Here is a 16,594-nt window from a genome sequence, read left to right on the forward strand (position 1 = left end):
CCCTCTTAACAAGAAACCAGCCAAAACCACATTGAAACCTGACAAAACCCCATTGAAGCCAGGCAAAAGCCCACCAAAACCAGACAAAGCCTGTGGACACCAGGCAAGGCAGGTACCTGATGGTAACCTGCTGCCCACAGGCGATGTGCCGCTGACCACAGCCGGGTGGTGTCCAACAGGGACACGGATGTCATCCTGACAGGGACCTTCTGAAACCTGAGGGGCCAAGGGGCTGGAGCCAGAGGGTCACCACCTTTTTGGGCAGGGGTGATTCGGGAGGCTTTGTGAGGGAAGGTCAAAAGCATCCTGGCTGGCCAGAATTTGTTCATGCCTGTAAGACACGGGGCGCTCAACACGCACCGTGGGTGTCCTGTGTCACCTGTGGGGCACAGGGGGCTGCCTGTTCAGGTGTGTGTGTGCCACCTGAGCCTTCCAGCAGAGGCCCTTGCCCGCCGTGCTCAGCCAAGCCGGGCTGCAGGCAGCAGCCACACCAGCGGCTTCCGGAGCACTTCGGGCTCTATCGGGAATTGCGTGGCCACAGGACCAGGGCAGTGATTGTCCTCCTGTACTGGGCACTGGTGAGGCCACACCTTGAGGGCTGTGTCCAGTTCTGGACCCCTCAGTGCAGGAAAGACATTGAGGGGCTGCAGTGAATCCAGAGAAGGGCAATGGAGAAGGGTCTGGAGCACAAGTCCTGTGGGGAGTGGCTGAGGGAGCCGGGGGTGTTCAGCCTGGAGAAAAGGAGGCTCAGGGGTGACCTTATTGCTCTCTACAACTGCCTGAAAGGAGGCTGGAGCCAGCTGGGGGTTGGCATCTTCTCCCAGCCAACAAGCAGGATAGGAGGAAATGACCTGAAGTTGCACCATTGGATATTAGGAAAAATGTCTTCACTGAAGAAATTGCCATGAATTAAGAACAGGCTTCCCAAGAAGTGGTGCAATCAACATCCCTGCAAGTGTTCAAAAGGCAGGTGGAACTTGGGGACATGGTGTAGTGATAAGCAAGGCGGTGTTGCTGGTTGACACCTGGACTTGATCACCTTAAAGTAGGTCATTTCGAACCTTAACGAACCTATGGTTTTATAAAACACATTCTGCCGCGTCTTAGGCGGCGTTGGAGGCCTCACGGGCACCTGCACGGCGGCAGGCCCAGGAGAAGGCGAGCCCCGCAGGTGCAGAAGGCGGGCACCGGCACCGGCACCGTCACCGTCACCGTCACCGTCACCGCCGCCGCGCCCCCGGCGGGCGCTCTGACACCAGACCCCCCCCACGGCCCCTCGCGCGCCGCCGCCCTGTTGTCAGGCAGTTTGGCGCCCGCGCGCGCCCCGGGGGCGTGGCCCCGGGCGCTGGCCAATGGCGAGGCGCGGCGGGTGAAGCTGCGGGACGGACGCCACCGCTGGCTCCCGCCCCACCCCGCCGCGGCCTCCGAGCGCCTCGGCTCCGGATTGGACAGAACGGGTTTATTTTTGAAAGGAATCTGCTTTCTCTATTGGCCGAGAGAGACGCCTGTCAGCGTGACGTTGCCTTGTTGCTAGGCTGGGAAGGTGGGAATCGAGGTGCACCCGCCCCGTGCGCTGATTGGCCAACGGGAAGCCGAGAGCCCGCCGCCATCCGCGTCCCACCCTGTCTCAGTCGCGCAGGCTGGTGACTGACATTGGCCAGGCGGCCAGTGAGAGGCCGAGATCCGCACAGCGCCCAATAAGATGGGGCGAACCGGGGAGAAGGGCGGTGCCGGGGCGAGGTGATTGGCAGGTGGGCGGAGGCAGAGGAGGGCTCGCCGGAGCTGCCATGTCCGCCATCTTGGAGCGTCGGTGATGGTGGCGAGCGGAGGTTTTCCCGCCTGAGCGGAGGCACCCGGGGCCTGTGGCGGGGGACGCGCTGCCGAGGTACGGCCGGGACGGCGCCGTGATCTCCGCTCCGCCGCTTCCAGGGGAGCAGCGCTCCGGCGGCGGCTCCTCCGCGGCGGCGCGGGCCTGGCGCCCGCTCACGGCCGTGCGGGGGCTCCGGGCGCTGCTCGGGCGGCTGCGGGCCGGGGCCCCCGCCGCCGCTGGCCCGGGCTGCCGCGGGGGGTTCTCCGCCGGGACGCCTGGGCTGCTCTGGGCCGTAACAAGGCGGCTTCTTGGAAATGTAAAGGTTTAAGAGCGTGGCAGTGTTTGGGTAAGGTTTAGCCGCTGTTAAATGCGTTTGGCAAAATCTCGCTTAGAACCTGCCAGTTTTTCTGGTTTTGTTTTTTGTTGGTTGCTAAGAACTTTCCGAAGTGTAAGAGGGAATTAGTGTTGTAGTCTATTTAGTGTCATACGAGACTATCTTGTGTGACATAAGTGCAATTGAGGCTAAAGATCATTTCTGTCAGCAGAAATGTTGTTTAAGTCAGAGCAGTGGGATACTTTAAATGGGTGTGTTGCTATTTTAAAAAAGTGTTCTGAGTGGAGAAGACTTAGGAGTAGGTGGATAGCTTTTGAAAGGAATCCTTTGAGATGTTGACAACTTAAAAATGAAAGATTGTGTTACTTGCTGGTAATGGTATTACTTAGGTTTTGAATGTTCTTCAGTGGAATGAGTCTAAGTGTACTCTTAACAGTGCAGTGTGTTTTTGGATTGCACAAATACCTGTGTAGTTTTTTTCTGGGATGCTGAAAGATGGGAATTCTCTCTGTTTCAGTGTTCCAGAAAGATTGCTGAAGTTATTTGAACTGAATGGTCTATTTCCAGTGCAGCAGACATTCAAATAAAACTCTGATTACTTAGCTCTGTGTTATTTATGTTTTCAGTAGCAAGACATGGACTGACTGAAGCTTGCAAGAGTTTCTTTATTATACAAGCAGAAAATAACACTGCAGAATTACCTTTCAATATATAAATTGTTAATGAGACGCCATGCAAAAGTGATATCCAGGTTACATGTTTTTCTTGACAGTTTGTATTTTTAAGTACTTGTTTAGGTTCACATAAATTACTTGTTTTGTCCATCTATGGTATTACTTGAATATAAGGGATTCTTCTTATTTGCTTTCTGTTTGAAAAGCAGAATGTATAGGCATTGAATCCTGCACTGTCTGGAGTTACTAAAGGAATTTATTTTCTAAAGCTACTTGGAAATATTGTTTTGGCAGAAAAACTGTTGATGAGGTCTGCTGACAATGACCAAGGAAAGCATTGAATGAATTGAAAGGTGTAGTTTAGAAATTCCAGAAAACCAACCTGTTTAACAGGAATGCCTTTAAGTAGGGTAGTGCATTACAGCTTCTTTACAAGCCAGTTAGATTTGTATGTAAACTGCTGTAAGCATCCCAGCTTTGGATTTTTTAAAAATACAGTTTAAGTAGCTATTACTCCCTTATGGAATTAAATATACTGAGTAGTTTGTGTGTCTCTTCACAATACTGCCTGCAAACTGCTCCCTTCTGCTGAGTTGCTGAAGTGAGCAAAAGTGACTTTTTCCTTTGGAATGTTTCTGTCTTGCACTTAAGGGAGGTGATGCTGTAGCCTCTGTACCACTCAGAGAATCAGATTGTGTTCCAAGAGTGAAATTCAGGTGAATTAGTACATGGAACCTGAATTTAGCAGAATTAGAGCAGAAATTTGTGTATGTAGCTTTATTATTGACAGATGTTTGTGGAGTGAACTCTGTTGTTATGGCTCAACATCTTTGCTTATTTACTCAGCTTAAGCCTGATGTGCATGTACTGTGAAATGCTAAAGAGCTGGCTCCAAACCAACCAGTCAGGAGGTTGGGAAAGTCAGAAGGGAGAAATGTGTTGAAAAAGTATCTGATCCCCTTTCCCTTCTGTCCATTAATATCCTGTTTTGTCCAAGTGCTTAAAAGCCTCTAAGTATGTACTTAACTCCACAGTTAAAGATGGAAGCTAAAAAATGGCTTATTGCAATATGGTTGCAAAGAGCAGTGTTTCAGCATCAAACATCTTTGTTTCAGTGCAAAACATCTTTGTAGGTGGGAGACTTTTGTATTCACTTTTCTTGGGTAACTGAGTTAATTTTTGGCCTTTGGGACCATGGTGGAAACCATGGCTTTTGTGCTTGGGCAGAAGAGGTGCTGCTATGAGCATAGTGATCTCTTTCTGTGGTGAGGTAGGATGGCTTCAGCACGTTGTGTGCCCTCTAGATTAGTCTTCTGTAGTAGCACCTTCACCTGTGGTCCTTAAACTTGCTGTGTACTCCGCTATGTCATATGCCAGGTTTAGGAGTACTGTGTTAGCTCAGGTTAATATCTCACACCCAGATTCTGGAAGACCAGATGTCTGGTTGGGTTGTCCTAAGAGCAAGATGTAGAGCCATTGTTTCTGGCAAAACTTTTCACAATAATAAAACAAGTATGGGTAAATGAGAAATAATATCTTGCTTGTGTCTTCTTATTTTGGTAAGTTGGAGGAAGAGAGCAAAGAACTTGAGAAACTAGTGATCCTGATATTTTTGGAGTGCGAAGCAAGTCTGAAAGATCAAGGAGAAGATGCACAGAGAACATGAACATCATGTTGGAGGCTCTGCATAGCATGTTTAATTGTTTCTGTAGCATGTCACGGTGCCAGCATCTGTTTTAGAAACCATATGCTACTAAGCAACTGAAGTAAAATATTTTTCTACTCTTGGATATTGTGTGTAGCTTTATAGCTAGTTTGGGACACTTCTCAGGAAGTGGAATAGACTGACTTGAAAAGATTGGGAGGACATGTGGTTGAAGCTTGCCTGTTTATGGAATAGCTTTTCACATAATATTGGCAAAAAAATTGTTGGTATGAAATACAAGACTTTTTGTGACCCTTGATTATTCAATAGCTTACATAACATGGCGAGAAGCATGTTTGAAATGGTATATGTGATTTGGAATAGGTGAAAAAGTTCCTGCCTAACCCTTTGACTTTTTTTTTTCTTCTTGCTGTTCATACGGTCATCCCTTAATTCTGTTAAATGGATGTTTCTTTTCCTCTTAAATTTGAAATGCTCCATGTCAAATCTGTGGGATATGTTGCATGCCAGCTGTGGAAAAGAATAGCAAAAGCACCTTAGCATACAACTTAATGGACCAGAGAAGCTGTAACACTCCGCTGGAGGGGAGATTTATGTTTAGGCCTGTGGCAGAATGGCAGACAAGAGTGCCTGGGAAATGCCAAGTGGGGATTTCATTAATGAAGGGAAGGAGAGTGAAAAAGGAAAATAAAAAATGTATGTGTGCACAAGCAGAAACTGCCCAGTGGTGAGATTTGAGGATGGATTAGTTTCTTTGAAAGGTTCTTAAAACTTTAGCCAATTTCATTTTGAATGAGATGGTTCCAAACATTTATGCTTAAGTGTATGTCTGTGAGGAGGTGGAGTACATGGCCTGGTGGTCTCTTACCTGTTTCCACTGGCCCTTCTTCAAAATGAGCACAGGAACACCATAAGCCATCCCTTGTCACCTGTGCCAAAAGATGCTTTTAAATGTGAAAAAACCTCTAAAGCCCTTTTAGGATGCCCAGGCCTGTCCTAGGTGAGGCTTGAGAGATGGCCATTTGGTTTCCAGTTTGGTAATAAAGTAATAAAGTTGGGATGGAGAATGAAATCTTCAAATTTTTTTGGTAAAAAGTAGTTTCTGAGTTAATTAAATATGTTCTAGAATAGCTTTTCAGTACTAAAAGCATTCTGATTGTTAATTGCAGAAGTGAATCCCAGGCTTCCCACCCCTTTTACACGGTGGGAGAGTGTCCTTCTTGAGTGACCATTGCAGGATTTCTAACTGGATACCAGTATATAAAATGAGATTTTGTTGTACAGATTTTACTTCTCCTGTGGGTTTTTGAAGTGAATCCCATTATTTCCTAAACTATTCTGTAAACGTACATGATGCTCCTTTAGAAGGGCAAAGCCCAAGACTAATCCTCAGTTGTGTTGCACATTTCTCTCTTGTGGGAGTAACCTAATTGATAGATTAAAAGCTTCAAGTAGTGCTTTATGCAGTGGCTGTAGGCAATGCTAGTGCAGGTGTGATTGCATTTTCCCTTGTATTGTGGCTGGTTTGAGCCTTTGTTAGAGCAGAAAACAAGGGAGTAACAGATACTCTCAAGGCTTGCCTTGCTACAAGTTATTATTTCAGTTCTGTTTGCATTGTGAAAGGGGTGTAAGCCACTGCCTCTCCTGGGTGGATTTCTGCATCTTTGTAGCAGAGTGCTAATACAATTAGTGATACTCATAGAAACGGTGAAAATACAATGCTATTTGCTTTTTTTTTTAATAAGTGTAGAGGAAACCAATTCTTGTGTTTCCAGTATATTTAGTGCAGGGGAAAAAAGGGGTCTTGTGTGGGGTGGTTTTTTGTGTGTGGGGTTTTTTTTTTTTTTCAATTACTCTAAGTTTCATTAAGGCAAAAATCATAGGTTAGGTATTGGTGACAAAACTCATTCCTTCTGTGATTTGCAGAAATAGGGCTTTCCATATTCTGTTCTTGCTTACCATGTACCTACTACTTGGACCAGTTCCCAATCTTAAGATTCAGCTGTAAACTTTAGGTCTGGTTTGAACTGCATAATTTGAATTCATGTTATTTCTTCTGCTACCGTCTTGACGGACTTGCTGGATGTCCATGTAACTGAAAGCTAAGTCTTCTAGAAAATAACAAGTAGTCAGTTACTTTTGACAACTTTAGCTGTTGTCACCAAACTTATTGGAAAAGGATGGAAAGTTTAGAGACAGCTAAAACAAGGCTGTGGTGGTGGCAGGAACAGATCCACTTTTCAAGTAAGGGGGGTTCCTACTCGTGTAAGCATCTCCTTTCCCTAGGAACTCAAGGTCCATGTCATGTCACTGTTGGTCAGTCTAGATGGAAGTGCACCTAGAAGTTGCAGTAGCTCAGGGGTTTTGTTCCCATCGGCCATGTTTGTCTTTCTCTGTTCTTTCTGGCTCCTACAAAGGAGGAGTTTGTCACTGCTCATGGCAGCTTGAGGGGTGATGACATGTAGAGGTCTTTTCCTGTCCGTGAGGGACAGCTGTAGAAGGTACAGTGACCTGGCTGTGAAGTGTCAGTTCTTCCTTTTGGCTGTGACAAGCAAACATCCATCAAAGGATCCTTCTCTGTGTGTCCTTGATGCTGATGATAGGCTCTTTGTTACAGCTTTAATCCATATCTAAATAGCAAAAAATTGTTCACTGAGCACTGTATTTGGTGAGATCTGTTTCATAAAGGAGATGGTAAAGGTAACATTAATGAGAGATGTGCATTTCTTAATGATCAACATAAAAAAACTACAGGTGTCTTTTCAGGCTGCTTGCTTGTGCTCTCAGGGCTAATGCTCTCTTCTAGAGTCACAATATGAAAGTTTATATATTTTTTTTGATACGAGTAATATGTGATTGAAGATTGAACTTACAACTTCTCAACCCATTAATCCTTGATTGCTTTAGTTACTCAGTAGTTGTGCCAGGTGCAGTTGTCTTAATATGACTTCAGTCATAGATTGGCACATACTTTTTTTCCCTGGGCCTGCTTCATCCAGTATGCCCTCCTGCTGTACTTAAATATGACTTATTTTGAGAACAAAAACCAAAGAACTTTAACATAGCTGGAGTGAATATCAGCTACACTTGGCTTTGATGTTCTACTTCAAAAATGCAAATTTATAATTTGCAAAAATGCAAGTTATAAGTATAAATTAATCCCTGATGCCTTAGTTATTGACTAGGGAATTTAGTTGCCCAGATTGGAATTGGAGAGATGGGATATTGAAGGCAGACAAGAATAATTCTGAATCTTTTATGTATGAGAATGTCTGTGGAAAAAGATTCAAAGTGAGAAAAACCCATGGGGTTTATGTATTTACTTATTTATATATTTATTTATTATAGGAAACACCTGCAGATGTTTTTCACTATGGGAAACTGGATGCCTTTTAGGGCATAACAGAAAGCAGTGATGTTAATACTTGTACAAGATTTTTTTTCTTTGAAGTGCCCTGGTCCGGTCTTCTCGTCTTCTGGATTTGGGAATTTTGAAGTTTAGCTTGTAATCATAGCTGTAAGGCTGGAGATTAGAATGCAGTGGGGTTGGGTTTTTTCCCTCCCATGTTGAAGTTGTAGCCCCATGCAGCCAGGAATGAAATTATTTACAGAGACGGTAAAAGGTTGTAATGTGGTGCTGATCTCATAAGAAGGGTTTATAGGTTATCCAAATGTGTAACTTAAAAAAAAAACAAACTGTTGTGGTTGGTGAACATTGAGTGAAACCACCTAAGAAGTCTTGTTATAGACTTCAAGGCATGTCAGACTAAGTTAATTTCTGTGCCACTTGGCATAGCAGTAACTTGACTTTTTGGAATGATAATAAGACTGTCCTGACAAAAGTCTGTGTGGAACCCTAAAAGTTACTGGAAAGAATAGAAGACTTAAGTTCAGGTCTTAAGTAAATTGATTTCTAAGTCTTTGGCTCAGCAGGGTATTTCTCTTTAGGGCTTTATCATGTAATGCAGTAATAAATACCATTTTAAACTCTGAGCTTGCATTTTAATTAGCTTGGTTTCTTTGAAACTTTATGCTTTAAATCCCTTGAGTAGGCGTAGGGCAGAGAAGTATCACTGTAGTTTTGTGTAACTATAACCTATCAGTGCTGTTTTCAGTCTTGCTTTGGGATTAGTTTTAACAGTGCGTGTTCGGTAATTCTTAGTAAAGTAACAGTGAGAGTTGAGGCTCTTCTTGCAGCAGGAGAAAACTGTTGGCAGATAGATTGGTAGCTAAGAGAAAGAACTTGTAGGAAGGAATGGATGCTGAAAGTACAGTGGTGAGTTAACTGTGTGGTAGCCCTCTCTTGAAAGGGCACAAAGAAAATGAAAGAGAAAACAGACAGTTGGAGGAAGGGTAATTTCAGAAGGACACTGTGTCCCTTAACTGTGTCATGTTGCTTGAATGGGTTTTTTAATTTTGGGTTTTATTATTTTGAAGATCACGGAGAAAATAGTAGTTTTGGCTTTTTTTTTTAATGGAACTTGAGGGTTTTTTTAAATTAAACTAGGGTGAGTGTTGCACTTGGAAGAAGTGTCTTCTTCTGTTAGGCAGTCTTGATTTTTGTACTGTTGTCCAGCAAAATAGAAGTTCCATGGGAAAGGCATTACTTCTGTTCAGTTGAGACACCAGAGGCACCTCTGCCTAAAAAAACGTGTGATTGCTCTGTGTGTGAGGTTTGTAAAAGGACAGCATGGCAAAACTCAGTTACTGGAGCCTCCAAAATAGAAATTGCCTGTGGGAGGAGGGAATGGGAAAGAAAAATAGCATTAGCTTATTAGCCACTTCAGGCTTCACTGGGAAGGCTTTTTGCACTAAAGTTTCATGATTTTGCTGGGTTTCTATTTTCTTTTCTGAAACATATTTTTGCACATACATAAATAAAAATGACGGCAATTCATTAAACTTATGTAGGTGAGAATTGGTGAAATTTTCCCATTCAAAACATTATTTTCTTAGTTTTCTAAGATGAGTCTCAGAAAAGTCAAGCTGGTCATGCTTTTTTAAAGCTTGTTGTTTAAGTAACAACAGTTACTGGACAGTTGTCTTTGTAGCACTCTGTATTACGGAAAGAGGCTATTCAGTCACTTTTCAGCTGTCTTAGTCTTTGATAAGTTAATCTGACTGTTCAGCATCAAGTTCTTAATTGACATTTCATGTGTATTAGAAGATTTTTCTTTTCTAAGTACTTACCTTCATCTTCAGGATGCCTGCAGAGGTGGGGGAAGCTGTTGTGTAGGCTGCTTTTCCTGGATATTTAGAGTTTGTTCTGTGAAGGAAAGTAGTGTTCTTGTTTGGTTAAAGGGTCAAATAAAGCTGTAAGATTGGCACCAGGCTGGAGAAGATTCCAGGTGGCACTAAAGCATTTTGGTAAATGCAGATACCAAAATCTAGAGAAGTGAATATGCTAAAGTAGCATCACTCTGCCTGTATCTAGGTGCTGCTTCTGTGTTTTATTTCTCTTGCTTTATTTATCTTTATTTTCTAGTTTTGTCCTAGGGGTTGTATTGTTAAACTTGAAAGTGCTGGTAGTGTAGAAAAAAGTATAGATGGGACTTAAGCTCTTTGGGAAATCAAGTCAATTTAGTAGTCTTGGCCCATGAGCAAATCAAAATAAAAGATGCTTTAACTTGCTTAAATTAAAGATTAAAAGAAGAAATATCTTCAACTTTTCCATTCATGGTGTTGGATTTGAACACACTTTGAAGTGTTAGGGATTCTAACTTTCATTCTGAAAAGCAAAACATGCTTATGATACTGTCATTAAAGGAGTATTTAGCTTATATGTGCATTTAGGGGGGGTTGAATAGTTCTGTCAGTTTTTTCAGTATATGGTAGCATTTCTTGATATCTTAATAAAAAGAACTAGAGAGCTTGCAACTGTGAAAACTTATTTTAATGGCTTTGTAAAGCTTAGTATGAGGAAAACCAGGAATATGCTCTTGCCCACAACCTTTAACTGGTACAGGTCATGTAAATTACAATGAAAATTCAGACTACCTGAACAACAGGTCCCAGAAGCCTTGAATTAAAGTGAAGTGTTAAGCAAGAAGTTACAAATTGCTTTGGTTTTAATTTTGAAGTTGCTATTTTCATGCGAGAGCCCACTGCAGTTCTGGCGGCAGGTGTAGCTGACTGGAACTTCAGGAGGCAAAACATTGATGTGCTCCTGGAAGCTGCTGACTTCCATTTCTGGACCGCAAATGGTCTTCAAGTATTCTTTTTAACAAGATTGGCATTTTACATGAAAAAAATAAAGCAAATAATAGACATGAATGCACTGTCTATACAGAAAGAATAGTGGTGTCCTGGTTAGAAGTTGCTGAAGTAGCTTTCTTTTACCTCCATGCATTTTTCATGTGCCTCAAAATCTGATTTATGACAACTTTCAAGGCCTAATCCACAAGGGGAATAGGCGGATGAACTTGAGAAAAAAAATCCAAACTCATGCTGTCTTTGAACTAATACAGTGAACAGAATAAAACACATGCTTATGAAAGAAACCTCTGGTAAAATTCATGTCTTTCAACTTAAGGCTGTGACTTTAAGTTACAGTAATTGTTTCTAAAATGTTCAAACAAAAAAGTTAAGTTGACTGCTAAAGCAGTCAATGCTACTGGGGTTTTTTGCACTTCCAGAGTAGCAGTAGAGGAATTCAGGACTCATTTACACTTGCAAATTATCAGCTGGTTGAGACAACAGTAGAACTGATGCTGAATTGTCCAAATTCAGCATCACCCATCTTATTTATCTGATTCAGGAGAGCTTTTACTCTTGTCATCCTGAGCAGGCATGTGGTGATATAATTTAGGGCAAAGATGGGGGAGTCAGATCCTGGTTGCGCTGTCCCTAATGGTATGTTCCCTCTTCCTTGGCTGCACTGGCCCTGGTGATTGATAGACCCTTTGAGTTGTTCCATCCCATGGCCATGGCAGAAAAACTCTTCTCCCTTCTTCCTCCTGCATTTGCCACTTCTGGAGTAGGTTTTTTCATTTAGAAATGTCTTGGCAGAAGTTTCATCACTGTTGGGGAGCCAACAGAGGGTGACTGCACAGCAAGGGGTAGAACAAAGCTGCTTTGCATAAGCTAATTTAGCATCCTAAAAGACCTGTGAGAGACCATGAGGAATTTCAGTCCTTATCCTCATTCTCACTGTGGATGGTGGCATTGCAGCATACAAATGTATCCTCTAAGCAAGGTGTTGAGAACTGATAGCCAAAGCATTTGAAGTCCTGACCTAAGTGAGATGCTTCATGGTGTTTAAAAATTGCCTTGGTTGTCATGAAGATTTTTCTATCAACTTAATTAGTTCACAAATGAGAATTCTAGACTGCACCGATGTCTTGGCCCTTCAGCTCTCACCACTACCAAATTGATGGTTGTGGACAAGGTCAAGTTTCTTTGAGAATCATCTGTCCAAGGGGCTACTTAAAAGGTTTTGGGAAGAGATGTTCCTGATTGTGTGGTAACACATACGTGTTCCAAGGAGTGCACATTACTTTGATTTTTCTCACCTGACATTTGGAGAGGTGTGGTAGGGAGCAATGCTGAGTCTTAAATTACGATTGCACAGTGCTCTGCCAAAATGTTACGTTAAACAGTTTTGTGTTGCTAGCCTGTCATTTCACTGGGGGGGTCTTTCTGGACCAGTAAGCCAGTGGAAGAAGGGAAAAGATTCTCCTGTTTGTGCTCAGCTGTTTTTTACATGTGTTGCATAAAAATTCTTTTACTTGTTCTGGCCTAGAGAGGTAATAGTACTAAACCATCCCATGTCCTGTGCTTCCCTTTATTAATTGTATCCAGGCCCTTACATTCGAGAAGAGAGGCTGGTGTTCTGCTAGTGGTTTTGTCAAGCTTATGTAACAACTTTATTTCTGTTGTATGAAGTTATATAAGTTAATGCATGCAGAGAATTACTGTAAGAGCAGCACTATTCAGGAGCTTGCAGTTCTTGCACTTTTTTACCAGGATGGACAAATGTTACGTTGGTTTCCATTAGTAGTAGAGACACTTGTTTCATTTCAGTGTTTGGGCCAATAGAGATGCATGGGAATGGTTTTAGAAACAGACGGCCCAGTTCATGCAGCATTAATAAAATCAGTTTAGTCCTCTTCATGGCAATTGGTCACATAGTGGTTAACTTCTCTTATCTAAAAATGTGTGAATAAAGTTTGTCAGGTAATACTTAAAACAGACTTTGCCGTGCTATTGCATTTCATGTGAAGATGGATCCTACCCTGGGTGGTTGTGTCTTGCTTTATTTTCTGGGTATATCACATAAACATGAACATGGGTGTGGTCCTGGTTGTGATGAGTCTTCGTAGTTCTGTGTTGGAATGTAATCCATCTGTACACATGCCAATACTTCCATCCTGCCTTGGCGTGTTACCTTCAGGTCTAAGGTTTTAACCTTCCATCATTGGGTACTTCTTCATGTCAGGACTGTATTAACTTGGCTGAACTATTGCTGAATGTAAGCCATCCATGGATGTAGAAAAGTCAGATTTAAATAGACTTGAATCTCATCCAGTCAGGTGATTCTTTTTTCACATTATTTTATAGAAATAACTCCTGTGGGTTTTTGGGGGTAGGGGTTTGTCCCTTTTTTCATAATGCAGTACCTAATCTGTCCTGCAGAGAGGAACAGTCTGAGTTAATAAACCGTATGTGCCACTTAGTGTAAGTCAGTCTTTAGACCAGCCTCTGTACTCTTGTAGATTGAGGTGGACTGAAAAAGTCCTGATTGACCAGAGCAGGGTTCTGGTGGAACAACCTTCACAGGGTATGCTACAACACATGTACTCCAAGTATCTTGCTAATTTTGATTATATTGGTGTCTCTAATTTACTGTGTCATCCTACTGTATTGAATTCAGAAGCTAACTGTTCTGGTGCTAGACAATGGTATTTAGACACCGAAGTCTTCAGGCAGAAAGCAGAGTAGAGGAAAAACAAAGACATCCTTGTAAGGGGAGTAAAAATAGTGGTTTTCATTTGGATAGTTCCACTAGCAATTGAAATCTGTGGATCTTAAGAATGTGTAAACTCTTCTGAAAGTGCATTAAACTAAGCAGGCTTCTTACTTTGTTTCCACGTGACATAACTGAAGAAGTGATGGTCTCTCTCTTTTTGGAGCTCTGCTTTGGAACATAGGTACACTTTTAAAATGCAGAAACAATAACCTAGAAAACTATAGTGAAGTGAACTGAGTCCAGAAAATTTGTTTGCTTTTTCTGCTCTAGTTCATCACTTGCCTCACAGGGTGTTGGCAGGTCTGTCAGGCATGGAGACCTGAAGGTCTGCAGGTGAAAAAACACATTTAAAAGACCTATAAGAGAATTATCATTTTAAGGTCCTGTCCAACCCAAGGTATTCTTTGAATCTATGATCTTTAGGTTGACACCTGTTCCATTAAACAGACCATCTGTTAAATCACCTGCAAAGACCAAAAATCAGCTTTGAAGACACAGCTCCTTATCTTTAACATGGAAGGTGTAAAATCATTCTTCTCTTTGGCAGAATACTTGAAATGCTATTGAGGTGAATAGTTTGGGTTTTTTAGCTGAAGATGCCAAATACTGGAGAGTCACTGACCTGAGTTAATAAACATGTCACTAATTTTGCTATCCTTCTTAGTTGCTAGTACTTTTATTTTCCATAAACAGTATTACCCATGTTCCCAAATGAAACCAAGGTATTGTGTTGCTTGAAACCTGTGTTAAAAAGCAAAATCAAAAAGCCCTTCAAAGTGCTGGAAAGTGAAGGTGAATTTTTGTTTCAGAAATTCTTCCTGCAACTACTACAAACAGCTAATTGGAAAGAAAAATCAATTTGTAGGGTGCTTTTTCTGACTAGAGCACAGACAGGTAAGTGTCAGTCTGAAGCCAGTTAAGGATACCTAATAGAGCTTGTTAATTCTTCCTTTGTAAAGCAAAGTAATATTAAACTATCAAAAGTGGAGATTTTCATAATGGTGACTGAAGGCTGTCTTAATTCAGCTTTGGAGTTACTTTGGAAGCCTGGATGTGGTCTGTGTTGGTTTTTTTGAAGTTGGCCTGTTTTCAGGTTGAAATTGGCTGAATTCTTCATAGACTTGTGCCAACATAATGGGCATTCTTAATGCTTCTTAGTTTATTTCTGTGCAGGTTTGTGGATAAATGACATTAATATAAGAGAATAGTTATGAAGATAGGAAAAAAACGTACTGCAGAAAAGCTCTAGTAATGGGTATTTCAGGTCTTCCAGATCTGAAGATGTTATTTTATGGGAAATTGCTAATAGTTTGGTTTTTTTGAAGTCTGGATTTGTGTTAGGTTTCAGTGAATTGCAGATTATAAAGGCAGTTTCATTTCAGTAAGACGAAGAACTTTCATCCTTTGACTCCCAAAAACAGAGGGAAATGTTAAAATTGGTTTAAAAGTAAATAGATATTTCAGATGACGTGCTGCTTTTCATTTTGTTTACAGTGTATGTTCCGCTGAACTGACACTTTTCTTCCTAGCAAGTTGTTTCTTTCCTCTGTTCACGTGTTATATTTGTTGCAAAACAGTCCTTAGTGTTTATGCAGTTGTCAAGCTATTGAATAGAACCTATTAACAATATTAAATTATACCATTTTTTTTTGTCGTTGTAGGAAGAAATCTGCTTCATCTAATTCAATGCTAATTCAGTCCTGCTAATCTGCTAGTACTGTAGATTGAAAGATTTTTTTGCTGTTGCCAGGATACCCTGTAATGGGCAAGAAGCCTGAGAGAATACAAAACGTTCTGATTTTTTAACTTTTAAAAACTTTTGTGTTTTAACAGGTAAGAAACTATTAAACTTCACCTACAGAAGTAGATTTAGCTTCTGCATCTATAAAGCCTTGTCCTAAAGCATTCAGAAACCACTTAAATTTTAAGCTTTTCATGTCCCTGATGTCCACTAAAGTCACCTGATTTTATAGGTTCACATTTATCACTTTCTAAGCTGCAGTTCCTTCTTCAGTTCAGGCTTTGTGGCCATGCCTTCCCTTTTCTTGCAGCTTTTTTCTGATTACTTTCTAGCTGGCTGATTCTAACTTTGTCTTTTAACCTATCCTGCTCTTGCACTATCTTTTTTCGTGCTGCTTTGGGGGAGAAATCAATCAGGGGTGTTCCCAACACACAGTTGTGGATATTCTGTTTGTTTTACTGTGTTTTGCTTTTGTGCCAGGAAATGTGTCTGCTTCCTGGCACAAAACCTTTTTGAAAGAGTTTCAAAGGAAATCTGTTCATGAACTGACATACAGTAGATATGAGTGATGTTTCTAGATTATTATATTGAAGTATACTGTCTTCTGCAACTGAACTTTTTGGTACTAAACCTCATGTTTCAGTGCAGAAGTGTCTTCTGGGTAGCTATGCATTGTTGAGCTTGCACTTTATATTATTATGGAATCATGTGCATTTCTTAGTGTAATAATATCTTCATTTTCATTTTGAAGCTAATTTGAAGAATTCATAATAGGAAAAATCTAACTGAATTCTGTGACCAGTGGATATTTTAAATTTGTAATTGGAAGTTGATGTGAAATGACTAGAAAGTGATTCATCTTTACTTGGGCAGGAGAGATTAGTGTCTTCATTTGTTTATTGCAGGTAATTAAGATCTTTATTTATTAACACTTAGTTACCTGTGGTTTGAGATGTTGTAGGAATTGATGAGGATATAGTTGTGGCTTGGTATGAAATTGCTCTTCTAAATTCAGTGCAGACTGTAGATTTCACCTGATTTTTGTACTTCTGTTGAACAGTTATGACCTCTTGAATTTTGGGGGATTGGTGTCTTGGAGTAAACTTGAACTAGTTTGGATTTATTTACATACTTTGTGTCAAAGCTATAGATTATTGGGGCATTCACTTATAAGGAGGGGTGTATATGCACATGATATGTGTGTGTGTATATATATAATGTGTTATGTAAAAAATCATAGAATGACAGAGTAGTTAGGGTTGGAAGGAGCCTCTGGAGATCATCTGGTTCACCCTCCTGCAGGGCAGGGTCACCTAGAGCAGGTGACACAGGAGCATTCTCAGGTGGGGTTTGATTGTCTCCAGACCTCCCTGGGCAGCCTGCTCCAGTGCTCTGCCACCC

The 16,594-nt window shown here is 41.5% G+C and overlaps 1 protein-coding gene across 5 annotated transcripts in view; it reads left to right on the plus strand.

The window, feature by feature from the left end:
* Positions 1 to 1,740: 1,740 nt before the first annotated feature.
* Positions 1,741 to 16,594, plus strand: part of PPP6R3 (protein phosphatase 6 regulatory subunit 3) — a 50,404-nt gene continuing 35,550 nt past the window's right edge. For 2 of the 5 annotated variants that reach the window (XM_041481292.1, XM_041481296.1), the window contains exons 1-2: positions 1,748 to 1,885; positions 15,114 to 15,285. The gene's annotated coding sequence lies outside the window, so the exon portion shown is untranslated. Of the gene's footprint in view, positions 1,886 to 15,113; positions 15,286 to 16,594 lie in introns of all 5 variants that reach the window. The other 3 variants (XM_041481295.1, XM_041481301.1, XM_041481293.1) reach the window with 3 other exon arrangements.

The sequence above is a fragment of the Pyrgilauda ruficollis genome, unplaced genomic scaffold (assembly GCF_017590135.1).
Source record: "Pyrgilauda ruficollis isolate IOZ18807 unplaced genomic scaffold, ASM1759013v1 scaffold55, whole genome shotgun sequence".
Taxonomy (NCBI): domain Eukaryota; kingdom Metazoa; phylum Chordata; class Aves; order Passeriformes; family Passeridae; genus Pyrgilauda; species Pyrgilauda ruficollis.